At 40.8% G+C, this 13,489-nt stretch overlaps 1 long non-coding RNA gene across 1 annotated transcript; it reads right to left on the reverse strand.

Moving 5' to 3' along the window:
• Positions 1 to 1,114: 1,114 nt before the first annotated feature.
• LOC106095083 (uncharacterized) lies at positions 1,115 to 1,605 on the reverse strand. Its single transcript, XR_001222687.2, has 2 exons — positions 1,466 to 1,605; positions 1,115 to 1,347 (listed from the first exon to the last, which is right to left on the reverse strand). It is a non-coding gene; the product is annotated as an uncharacterized LOC106095083 (long non-coding RNA).
• Between the last annotated feature and the right edge of the window lie 11,884 nt (positions 1,606 to 13,489).

Below are 13,489 nucleotides of genomic sequence, written 5' to 3' on the forward strand. Positions count from 1 at the left end.
CTACAATGGCACGAATTCGATATCCGCATTCAGGGCGAAGTGTACCCACCCTGAAAAGAGAGTTAAAGGGGATAAACACCGCTTTGTCCGATGTTCTCGCCAGGATGCGAACGCGTTCAGCGAAGGGCGAAGTTTCCCCACCCTGAAAAGATATAAGAGAGTTAAAGAAGGCGCACCTGAGCGGGCCCGGTTGGGCAAGTTTTGAATATAAAGCTCAAAAGATTGTATAGCCAGAATCGCTTTTAAACCAGCCTACAGCGTGGTTCCAACGCAGGCCAGTTTTTGCACCTTCTGTAATCCATATTTCAAGATTTCTTCTCCACAGTCTTCCACTGGCCATTCCTGTCAACGTAACCATACCAACTGGGGCAGACCAATATACTGAATAAGCCATAAGTTTAACTATCTCTCCCCGAATTGCTGTGATGAGTTTACATTAATTAACAGATTCTTGGTAAAAATTCAGGCCTTCCCACCATGAGGTTTTGCTGTTAAAAGTAAATTTTCCCATATACGATTTGTGAGTATTACCTTTTTTTGTGTAAGCGATAATATAAACGATTAATAGTTATCTCATTTTTTACGACAAATAAGTGTTCCATTGCGATTTAAGAATTTGTTGTGCCTCTTGGCCTCCAAAAGCTTATTATTATGCCAAGCACACATTCGCATTCCGGAAATTGCAAGAAATGGGGCCATTATTCCCTACCCCACCCCTGCCGAGCACCCAAGCAACAAACCCAACTAAAAGGATCCACCAAATTTCTCCCATGCTTCGATGTAATGTTTTCATTTTGGCAAATATTTATCCACGAAAAACAATTTCCTCTACTTCTCATACTAAACTGCGGCAGGACATAGCTACCATACCGCTTCATGCCATGCCATCATATGGTGGCAGCGTATTCAACCATTCATGCCATACAGCCATGCGGCATCGCAATCATAACTACTGACAAATCACGTTTCCTCTTTTTTTTTTTTTTTTTTTGTTCTTTGTCAAATTGTTTGGCGTTTGCAACGAAATGGGGCACGTTTTGTTGCTAAATGGCTGACAACTGAATGTGGATAAGTATGAGAATCAAGCGATATGTCTGCAAGGATGGGTGGGCGAGTGTGTGTTGCGTTGCCTCATTTCGATCGGGGGCTTCATTTTATGTTAAAATATTTTGCTAACAATTCAAACTCAAATATTTCTTGGAATGTTTTTTGACATCTCTTCTTTATGCCATCGACCAGCCAGCCAGCCATCCATCCCGTAAGCCAACTCAATGTGCTTCTTGCCCCAACGCAGCGAAAGAACACAGTAGACTACACACTCCGTGTGTAGCTGCAAAGAAAGCTCAACTGAAATAAGCGAAAAAGCATAAAATTAGTAATGCCATTTAACATGTAACAAACATAAGGACCAACCAACACCAAGATGAAGATGCAGAAGAAAAAACATAAATACTCACCCACACACACACACACACACACTTCCACAGTCTGTCAAGCATTTGAAGAGAGAAAAAACAACAACTGCCATTGAAGCAAGAACAGAACGCCACTCACACATTAACACAAGAAATAACAGAAACAAATGAATGTGGATAAGGAAATGGTGAAAAAAAAGAAGGAATTCTTCAAACGTCAACACAAAACGTCAACGCAGCCATTTTGTTTTATGCTCGTTTAGCTTTTTTTTTCCCCCCACCCATCCTCTTAGCCCGACCAAAGAGCATTGGTATTTTCCCCCAAACATTTCTTTTCGTATGTGTGGGTTTGTGTCTATGTGTTGTACGCATGTGGCTGGGTGTTTTTTTTTCGAATCGCTAAGAATGGAACGACCATTTTTCTTGATGTGTAAATGTTTTCGTTTTTATTGTTGTTGTCCCTATTCGCTTTGAGATACAAGTGAATGTACGCTTCGATGTGTGTGTGTGTGTGTGTGTACGCGTGTGAATGCTGGTTAGATGGTATTGTGTATGTTACGCATTCCTTTGCAGTTAACCATTAATACTTGTCTACTTAACGGTAAATTACAAAACATTAAACACATCCATACAAACCGAAACGCATACAGACGTAAGACTCATTCCCCATTCACTTTATAGCGGGTAGGTATATTAAGGATAGAAAAATATTCTCGCCGTCATTTATTTGGGAATGTACAAAAGCCATTAATTTGTCAAAACTTTCAAGCTGTGAACTACTTCTGATCTTAAATGGAGTAGTACCTGGAAATGTCAAATAACTAACTGGTGGTTGGTAGCTAGTGCGGAAAGGTAATTCTTCTCAAATAAATTCTTCTAGGTTCAGGCAAAGGATTACCAAGAAAGACACTAGTGTGGCGTAAGCAAATTGCAAATTCTGCCCATGAACATTCCACTAAGAAACAGGGACAAACTTCCCATATATCAATGAGTGCAGCCCGATTCTGATCTGATGGTCTCACCGTCATAAGCGGACATGCTAACCTCTGTGCTACGGTGGCCTCCGTGTGGCATATATCTCGAAGGTTTCCGACACGCCAAGCACTCTGAGGAGGAAGGAAGGAACTTGTACCGACAGCAACCAGGATACGGTGGAACTACAGATGCAGATTCACATTTCAGACAGCCGGGAGGAGGTCAGCCACATTCCAACCATTTAAATCGCAGGGACGAAATCATTCTGACGATACTGCAAGAGTCTCTTCAATTTACTTTGCCTTGGCTGGAACCGATTTTCAAGGCGAGACTGATATTGTGCTGCAAACCGAGGGCATGAAGAGTGGTCAGACTGGTATCTATCCCTATGCGGGAAACGTAAGCCACATCACAGCGAAGAATAGCAGACACATAAGTCTGTCATAATTTCACACATCATACACTGGTAAGACTGACGGACCAGAAGGTGGGAGAACCGGTGAACGGATTGAATGCTATGTGGAAGGACTATCTACGCCGATTTGGGAAGTAGTGAGGTCGCGAATGACAAGAGAACAGCCTCATGGCAAATATCTCCCACTAAACGGATTAATTGCTATGTGCCAAGACTATCTTTGCGGAATTGGGAAATAGTGGTGTCGGAGATGACAAGAGAATGACCTCAGGGAGAGGCGTGCTCGCCAACTCCTGGGTTTCCTGGATGTTGAATCTCAAAACGCAGAAAAAAATTTTGCCCAAATTCTTATATGTAGAATTTCAGCACCAACAGGTAAGAGCGTGCTAAGTTCGGCCTGGCCGAATCTTATATACCCTGCACCATGGATCGCAACTGTCGAGATATTTACGGGGTATCTCTTTTTAGGCAAACAAAGAATAATGGATTAGAATTGGTATTAGAGTTATAAAACGAATCAGACCATAAATGTCGAGGACCATAGTTAAAGTCATTGGGTAATATTTCAGTTCATTCGAAAGGGAATTGCGCCTTGTAGGGGCTCAAGAAGCATAATCCGAAGTTCAGTTTATATGGGCGCTGTATTAGGCTATAGATCGATTCAGACCATATTGAACACTAAAGGTCGTAGGAGAAGCCGTTATACAAATTGTCAGCCAAACCGGATGAGAATTGCGCCCTCTAGAGGCTCAAGATGGCAGCTATATCAGGTTCTATACCGATTTACGCCATACTCAGCACAGTTAGTGAAAGTGACACCAAAGCACCACGTGCAAAATTTCAGTTGAATCGGACGACAATTGCACCCTCTAGAGGCTCAAGAAGTCAAAACCCAAGATCGGTTTATATGGCAGCTATATCAAAACATGGACCGATTTAAACCATACTAAGCGTAGTTAATGGAAGTGGCACCAAAACACTACGTGCAAAATTTCAGTTAAATAAGACGAGAATTGCGCCCTCTAGAGGCTCAAGAAGTCAAGACCCAAGATCGGTTTATATTGCAGCTATATCAAAACATGGACCGATTTAGCCCATTTACAATACCAACCGACCTACACTAATAAAAAGTATTTGTGCAAAATTTCAAGCGGCTAGCTTTACTCCTTCGAAAGTTTGCGTGCTTTCGACAGGCAGACGGACGGACGGACGGACATGGGTAGATCGACTTAAAATGACATGACAATCAAGAATATATATACTTTATGGGGTCTTAGACGCATATTTCGTGGTATTACAAACAGAATGACGAAATTAGTATACCCGCATCCTATGGTGGAGGATATAAAAATCAATTTGTGTTTGTTTGTTTGTGTGTTCCTTATAGATTCAGAAACGGCTGAACCGATTTTCTTGAAATTTTCACAGATGGTGCATAATGATCCCGTCGTGAAAATAGGCTACTACATTTTTTGATATCTGAAGGGGGGCCGGACCCTCTCTCTTACCCTAATTTTCAGAAACGCCACATCTCGGAGATGGTTGGTGCGATTTAAGCGAAATTTTGTGTGCTCTCATATAGTACCCTAAAAATAAAAATTTTAAATCCAAATTTCGGATGGTGTACCTAGGGGGGCCGCCCCACCCTAAAACCCTCTAAACATAAATTTAGACCAATTACGACAATATGGGACTCAAATGAAAGGTATTTAGTATAAGAAAACGTATCTGATATCCAAATGTCGGACCAAGTGTTAGGGGGACCATCCCAGCCCCCCAACTCCCCTAAATCGGACATATTTACCGACCATGGCAATATGGGACTCAAATGAAAGGTAAGTGTAAATATAATACGAATCTAATATCCAAATATGGGACCACGTTTCTGTTGGTCCATCCCTTCCCCAAAACACCCCCCAAACAAGACTTATTTACTGACCATGGGATAATGGGGCTTAAATAAAAGGTATTTGGGTGTAGAATTTGAATCTGATATCCAAATATGGGACCAAGTGTTTGGGGGGCCGCCTCTCCCCAAAAACATCCCCCAAAGGGAACAAATTTACGACCATAGCCATATGGGGATCAAATGAAAGGTCTTTGGGAGTAAAGCAAGAGTCTGATATCAATATTTGAGAAAAGTGTTTATGGGGCCACCCCACCCCCACAACACCACCCAAATAGTAAGTATTTTTTGACTATTGCAATATGAGTTTCAAATAAGAGGGTTTGAAAAGTGGAACACGAATCCGATATATATTTTCAAGACCAACTCACTGAGTGCCCGCCCATCCCACAAAAGACCCTCCAAACCGGTCATGTTTGCCGACTATGGAAATAAACTGCAAACTTTGCCCATGAACATTCCACTAAGGAACAGGGGCAAACTTCTCACCTATCAATGAGTGCAGTCCGATTCAAATTTAGGCTCAATGATAAGGGACCTCCTTTTTATAGCCGAGTCCACACGGCGTGCCGCAGTGCGACAACTCTTTGGAGAGAAGTTTTACATGGTATTGTGCCTCACAAAGGTTGCATTAGGAGGGGAAAACCACCGCTGAAAATTTTATCTGATGGTCTTGCCAGGATTCGTACCCAGGCGTTCAGCGTCATATGTGGACATGCTAACCTCTGCGCTATGGTGGCCTTCCAGACTATGGAAATATGGGGCTCAAATTAAAGGTATTTGGGAGAAGACCACATATCTGATATCAATATTAGGGGCCAACTGCCAAGGAAACGTCCCACCACCATAACAACCCCCAAATAGGACGTATTTGCTCACCAAGACAATTTGGGTCTTAAAGAGAGTGGAACTAAATATGCATAGTTTTCAGAGCCAATACCCCAAACAGGACATATTTGCTGACTTTTGCAATAAGGAATTTAAATGAGATTAGAAAAGGAATTTCATATCCAATTTTGAGGCCAATGACAATATGGGGTTCAAATAAGTGATGTATAGATATATGAGAGGAGAGCACGTTGCTGATATATTTTCTGGGCTTAGTGTTTGGGGGACCAGCCCAATCCCCAAAACACCCCTAAATCGGACATATTTACCGACCATGGCAATGTGGAGCTTAAATGATAGGTATTGTGGGGTAGAGCAAGAATTGATACCCACTTTCGGGACCAATTTTCTGGGAGTCTACCCCTTTCCCAAAATACCCAACAAACAGCAATTTTTTACTGACCATCACAATATGGGGCTCAAATAAAGGTATTTGGGAGTAGAATACGAATTTGATATCCAAATGACGGACTATGTATTGAGGGCATCACCCCTTCCCCAAAACACACCACAAAGGGTAAAAATTTTTCGACCATGCCAATATGTGGCTCTATTGAAAGGTATTTGAGATTAGAAAACGAATTTGATAACCTATTATGGGGTCATGTGTTTGGGGGACGCCTCAACATGTAAACTCCCCTAAACCAATGGAAATATGGGTTTTAAATAAATGGTAAGAACACGATCCTGATATTTTCTAAGGGCCAAGTGTTTAGGGGACCACCTCACCCCCAAAAACATCCCTAAATCAGATATAATGAGAGTATCGAGCTGAAAAAAAGTATTTTAAGAATGGAGTACACCGTACATCCAAACTTAAATTCGTATACCAATAAAGGTATGGGATTCAGATACAGGCTTTTATATTGTTAAACTGTTAGACAAGCGATTTATTATTTTCGTAGCATGGTATTTCACTAAAAGCTCTTTAATTGTGGAAAATAAATGTTCCAAGGAAACTTTTGTTAAATATAAAGTAAATGAAGGCGCAGCATAGCGGGCCCGGGTCAGCTAATAGTTCAGTATATAAACAAGAAAAACCATTCAGGCAAATGTTTTAAGCACCATTACTTAAGAAGCTGCACCTAGAATATCTGAACTTGCAATAGAAAATGGGCATATCATATTACGATGAAAGCATGTGATGAGATAGTAAAGGCGTTACGCCAACACCAAAAGGCGAGCATTAACTGTGATTGCAGTAATTTACAAACGCATGAGTTTGGATAGGGATTTCCAAGCAGCGGAGGGCTTGAACAACTTGTGTTCAGTTTTTCTTGCTGGTTGATGAGATGCTTGCTACTATCCTTATTTTGGTGTCCATGTTATGCAGTTTTATTTCGGTAAGTTTTCCTAATGTTTGGTATTACCCACAATTATAAGACCATCCTCCTCCCTTAACATACATTGACTCACTCATGCTTAAGTACTCTTCAAGTATTTAGTTGTCGACTAACATTGTTAAGCGAAAACGAACCAAAAAAAAAAAATGAAATGTTGATGTTTTCTATGTTTCGTTTTTTTTTTCTTCTTGTCTTCTCACTTCTGGGCAACCATTAACAAGAATGACTGAATAAATGACTTGTCACTGGGTCGGCAGCAGATGACATGGGGGCCAAAGTAAAGAGGATGAATGGAATTGAATGAGGTCTTAAACGTTTGCAACAAACATTTACTTTTTTAAGTTTTCTTTTGTACCATTGATGTGGATGTGTATGTTTCCCTCATCCCTTGCCATATTTCCCAGATGATGGTTGTTGTGCCCAAGTTGCTCTTTAATTTCATTTCCTTCACTTGGATTTAATTGATTGACAAAATGTTTTTCCACAATTGTGTACAAAAAATATTAAGCGAAACTTTTGACTAGAAGTTGTTTTAAATGTTTTGCACTTTAAATGAACGGCATAAAATTTGCGTATACTTAATAAAATTTAAAATGCTGAAGCATTACTCATACGCGCAATAGGTCACTCAAATGAAGTTATTAAGCAAAATAAAAGATAAAAATTAAAATAAATCAATTTTTTATTCTTTAAAAAATGAAATAAAATGAAGTTTTCAGAAATCATCATCAAAGTCAAATCGGTAGATCGGTTAATATACTAAAAATTCATACATAGCATGGATTTTGAAAGCCATATTAGAGGTCTTGGTGAAAATGTTAACAAAATGGCAGGAAAATATGAACCGATAAAAATAATTGCAGACAAATTTCGAAACTAAGCGTGCTTTCGACCGACGGACAGAATTGCTAAATTTACCTAGCTCTGGTGATATTTATGAGGCACCCTTATCATTGAACTTAAACTTGTATCGAAGACTAATGTCAAGTTTGTTTTTTTTTTGCCCATCAGCTATACAGAGGTTACCCTGTCCGCCTATGACGCTGAACGCCACGGTTCAAATCAGAGCTGCAAAATCGAAATGGAAATCGGAGTTGAACAGTTTTGCACGGGAGTCGGCGTCGAGAAAATTACATCGACTGCAACTCCGGGCAAAGTAATAAAAAATGCTTCAACAAAAAAAAATGCAGTTCTAAAAATTTTTTAAATTTTACTTTCATAGTAGGCTGTTGTATTCGATTTTGCTGTTCTTAAATTCAACCTCAAGGTTTTCTATTTAAATTTTTCATCGATATTTCGCATATAAAAATCGTGTTTTGTTATACCCACCACCGAAGCATGGGGGTATATTAATTTTGTCATTCCGTTTGCAACACACCGAAATATCCATTTCCGACCCAATAGAGTACACATATCCTTGATCGGCGAAAAAATCTAAAACGATCTAGCCATGTCTTTCCCGTCCGTCTGTCCGACCGCCTGTCTGTCCGTCTGTCCGCCCGTCTGTCTGTTCGTCTGTCCATCCGTATGACTGTCCGTTTGTCTGTCCGTCTGTCTGTCTGTCTGTCCGTCTCTCTGTCCGAACGTCTGGTTGGCAGTCTGTCTGTCCACCCGTCCGTCCGTCTGTCTGTCCGTCTGTCCACCCGTCCGTCCGTCTGTCCACCAGTCCGTCCGTCTGTCCACCCGTCCGTCCGTCTGTCTGTTGAAATCACGCTACAGTCTGCCCGTCTATCTGTCCGTATGTCTATCCGGCAGTCTGTCTGTCCGTCCGTCCATCCGTCTGTCCGTTTGTCCGTCCGTCTGTCCGCCTCACCGTCCCTCTGTCCGTCCGTCTGTCTGTTGAAATCACGCTACAGTCTTTAAAAATTGAGATATTGAGCTGAAACTTTGCACAGATTTTTTTTTCTCCATAAACAGGTTAAGTTCGAAGATGGGCTATATCGGACTATATCTTCGTATAGTCCCATATAGACCGATCCGCCGATTTAGGGTCTTATGCCCATAAAAGCCACATTTATTATCCGAGTTTTCTGAAATTTGGGACAGGGAGTTGTGTTAGCCCCTTCGACATCCTTCTTCAATTTGGCACAGATCGGTTCAGATTTGGATATAGCTGCCATATAGACCGATATCTCGATTTAAGGCTTTGGGCCCATAAAAGGCGCATTTATTTTCCGATGTCGCCCTTATTTGGGACAGTGGGTTGTGTTAGGACCTTCGACATTCTTCTTCAATTTGGCTCAGATCGGTTCAGATTTAGATATAGCTGCCATATAGACCGATATCTCGGTATAAGGCTTTGGGCCCATAAAAGGAGCATTTATTTTCCGATGTCGCCCAAATTTGGGACAGTGAGTTATACTAAGCCCCTCGATATATTTCTGCATTTTCGCCCAGATCGATCAAGATATGGTTGCTATATAGACCGGTTTCTCGATTTAAGATTTTGGGCCCATTTAAGGCACATTTATTGTTCGATTTCACCGAAACTTGGCACAGTGAGTTGTCTTGGGCCCTTCGATATTCTTCTCCAGTGTGGCTCGGATCGGTTCAGATTTGGATATAGCTTCCATATAGACCGATCTCTCGATTTAAGGTTTTGGGGCCATAAAAAGCGTATTTATTGTCCGATTTCGCCAAAATTTATACTCCATATTGTCATTGGTTTTGGGGGGAGTTTACAGGATAAGGCGTCCCCCAAATACATGGCCCCTAATTGGTTATCAAGTTCGCTTTCTAATCTCAAATACCTTTCATTTGAGCCACATATTGGCATGATCGAAAAATGTTTACCCTTTGGTGGGTGTTTTGGGTAAGGGGTGATGCCTTAAATACATGGTGCTACATTTGGATATCAAATTCGTATTCTACTCCCAAATACCTTTATTTGAGCCCCATATTGCAATGGTCAGTAAAAATTGCTGTTTGTGGGGTATTTTGGGAAAGGGGTAGACCACAGTAAATAGGTCCCGAAAGTTAGTATCAATTCTTGCTCTACCGCCCAATACCTTTCATTTAAACTCCATATAGACTTGGTCGATAAATATGCCCGATTTAGGGGTGTTTTGGGGATTGTGGTGGTCCCCCAAACACTAAGCCCGAAAAATATATCAGCAACTTGCTGTATTCTCATATATCTATATATCATTTATTTGAACCCCATATTACCCAAATTGACTTGATTTGGAGGATGTTTTGGGGGATGGGCGGCCACTCAGTGAGTTGGCCTTGAAAATATATATCGGATTCGTATTCTACTCTAAAAACCCTCTTATTTGAGCTTATATTGCAATAGTCAGCAAATACTTCCTATTTACCCGAATATTGATATCAAATTCGTGCTTTACTCCTAAAGACCTTTCATTTGAGCCCCATACTCCTACGGTCGTAAATTTGTTTCCTTTGGGGGATGTTTTTGCGGAGAGGCGGCCCCCAAACACTTGGTCCCATATTTGGATAGCAGATTCGCATTCCATGGTCAGTAAATAAGTCCTGTTTGGGGGGTGTTTTGGGATAGGGGTGGACCCCCAGAAACGTGGTCCCACATTTGGATAACAGATTCGTATTCTACTCCCAAATACCTTTATTTGAGTCCAATATTGCCATGGTCGGTAAATATGTCCGATTTAGGGATAATTTGGGGCTTGGGGTGATCCCCCTAGCACTTGGTCCGAAAATTGGATATCAGATACGTTTTCTTATCCTAAATAACTTTCATTTGAGTCCCATATTGTCAAGATTGTTCCATATATATGTTTGGTGGGTTTAAAGGTGGGGCAGCCCCCTTAGGTACACCATCTGAAATTTGGATACCAAATTTTTATACCCTCCACCATAAGATGGGGGGTATACTAATTTCGTCATTCTGATTGTAACTACTCGAAATATTCCTCTGAGACCCCATAAAGTATATATATTCTAGACCGTCGCGAAATTTAATGTCGATCTAGCCATGTCCGTCCGTCTATCCGTCCGTCCGTCCGTCCGTCCGTCCATCTGTCTGTCGAAAGCACGCTAACTTCCGAAGGAGTAAAGCTAGCCGCTTGAATGGTATTATATGGGCCATATCGGTCCATGTTTTGGTATAGCTGCCATATAAACAGATCTTGGGTCTTGACTTCTTGAGCCTCTAGAGTGCGCAATTCTTATCCCATTGGGATAAAATTTTGCACGACGTGTTTTGTTATGACATCCAACATTTGTGCTAAGTATGGTTCAAATCGGTCCATAACCTGATATAGCTGCCATATACACCGATCTGGGGTTTTGACTTCTTGAGCCTCTAGAGTGCGCTATTCTTATCCGATTGGAATGAAATTTTGCACGACGTGTTTTGTTACGATATCCAATAACTGTGCCAAGTATGGTTCAAATCGGCCTATAACCTTATATAGCTGTCATATAAACCGATCTTGGATCTTGACTTCTTGAGCCTCTAGAGTGCGCAATTCTTATCCAATTTGAATGAATTTTGGCACGTAGTATTTTCTTATAATATCCAACAACTGTGCCAAATATGGTTCAAATCGGTTCATAACCTGATATAGCTGCCATATAAACCGATCTGGGATCTTGACTTTTTGAGCCTCTAGAGGTCGCAATTATTATCCGATTTGCCTGAAATTTTGAACGACGGATTCTCTCATGACCATTAACATTCGTGTTTATTATGGTCTGAATCGGTATATAGCCCGGTACAGCTCCCATATAAATCGATCTCTCTATTTTACTTCTTAAGCCCACAAAGGGCGCAATTCTTATTGGAATTGGCTGACATTTTACACAGGTCTCCAACATATAATTTAATTGTGGTCCAAACCGGACCATATCTTGATATCGATCTAATAGCAGAGCAAATCTTTTCTTATATCCTTTTTTTGCCTAAGAAGAGATGCCGGGAAAAGAGCTCGACAAATGCGATCCATGGTGGAGGGTATATAAGATTCGGCCCGGCCGAACTTAGCACGCTTTTACTTGTTATTTTTAGGGTACTATATGAGAGCACACAAAATTTCGCTAAAATCGCACTACCCATCTCCGAGATCTGGCGTTTCTGAAAATTAGGGTAAGGGGGAGGGTCCGCCCCCCTCAGATATGAAAGAATGTAGTACAATATTTTCACCACGGGATCATTATGCGCCATCTGTGAAAATTTCAAGAAAATCGGTTCAGCCGTTTCTGAGTCTATAAGGAACACACAAACAAACAAACAAATCTACAAACAAACACAAATTGATTTTTATATATAAGATAATGGATGACCAACATGGGATCTCCTTAAAGGTGGATTTGAAATCTATGCCGCAGGGCGGCACTTCATTTAAACAAAAGTTTTTTCGTGACTTAATACCTTAAAACCAAATGTCGCCAACCACCACTGAACATTTTTTCTGATGTTCTCGACAGAATTCGAACCCAGAAGTTCAACGCTAACCTCTATGCCACAGTGGTCTGCGTATTGAATATTTACTTAAAAACAAAAAACATAATAATATTAATGATTACGAACACTGACTCTCTCTATATATACTCACGCGAAACCATTTCATAAATATTTTCCAAAAATATCCTTTAATCCTTCCCTTTGTACCTAAAACTTCAAAATGTGATTGGTCCCCATAGTAAAGTCCATTAAAAGTTTACAATACTCTTATCGCTATATGCTATGCATGTTGGCATTTCATATGCCGGAATGCACATCCTCCCACAGACTATCCACATTTACTGATTGATATCGAAATGATACTTGTGATGACCACAAAACATGTATGGCTTGCTATTTTGTGTTTCCTTTCATGACCATCGCCCACTCATCCCGCAAATCCCCAACAGAGAAAAAGGAAAAAATGCAAACACGTAAATACATTCAAATGGACAGTCACATCATTTCAACACAGAAAATGTATGAAATGCACACTTAACATGCGTATGTATGTATGTGTGTGTGTGCTATTTGATGGCTTGCACATAGTTGGAAAACCTAGGGATATGAAGCGGAGAATATCATCAGGATGATGTGATGCAGCATCAGCTACATAACCGCATACAATTTTAAAATGCTCCCGAGGAGACAAGGCGCCAAAGAGTTTTGTCATGCTTTGTGCGTTTGTTATCGCCATATTGACATTTGGCTATGGCATGTTTGTTGACAGAAACCAAAGCACACACACACACATGCAGGCATTTATGCATTGCCACAACCACATGGACATGTAGGAGGATTCCTCATAGACCAAGTGACACATGTATGCCACAACATCACCACTCAATACTGCACACACGTATGCTATTTATGTAAAGCGTCCACCGACGCTTTAAGCCCTAAGGGAATAAGCACACACAATCCCAGTAGGCCGTGTCGTCAAGACGTCTTAAAAGAGGGGTGTGGCATTTTAACCGACATTCTGATATAATGTCTCATGATGTCCTTTTACGATGTCCTTTAGAGAGCGTCCGTTTTTTCGAAGAAAAAAAAAATTAAAAATTTTAAATTTCTCATTAAAAACAAGTAAAAGGACTTTGAGTTCGGTCGGGCCGAACTTTGGAT

This window comes from Stomoxys calcitrans, chromosome 1, assembly GCF_963082655.1.
Source record: "Stomoxys calcitrans chromosome 1, idStoCalc2.1, whole genome shotgun sequence".
Classification (NCBI taxonomy): domain Eukaryota; kingdom Metazoa; phylum Arthropoda; class Insecta; order Diptera; family Muscidae; genus Stomoxys; species Stomoxys calcitrans.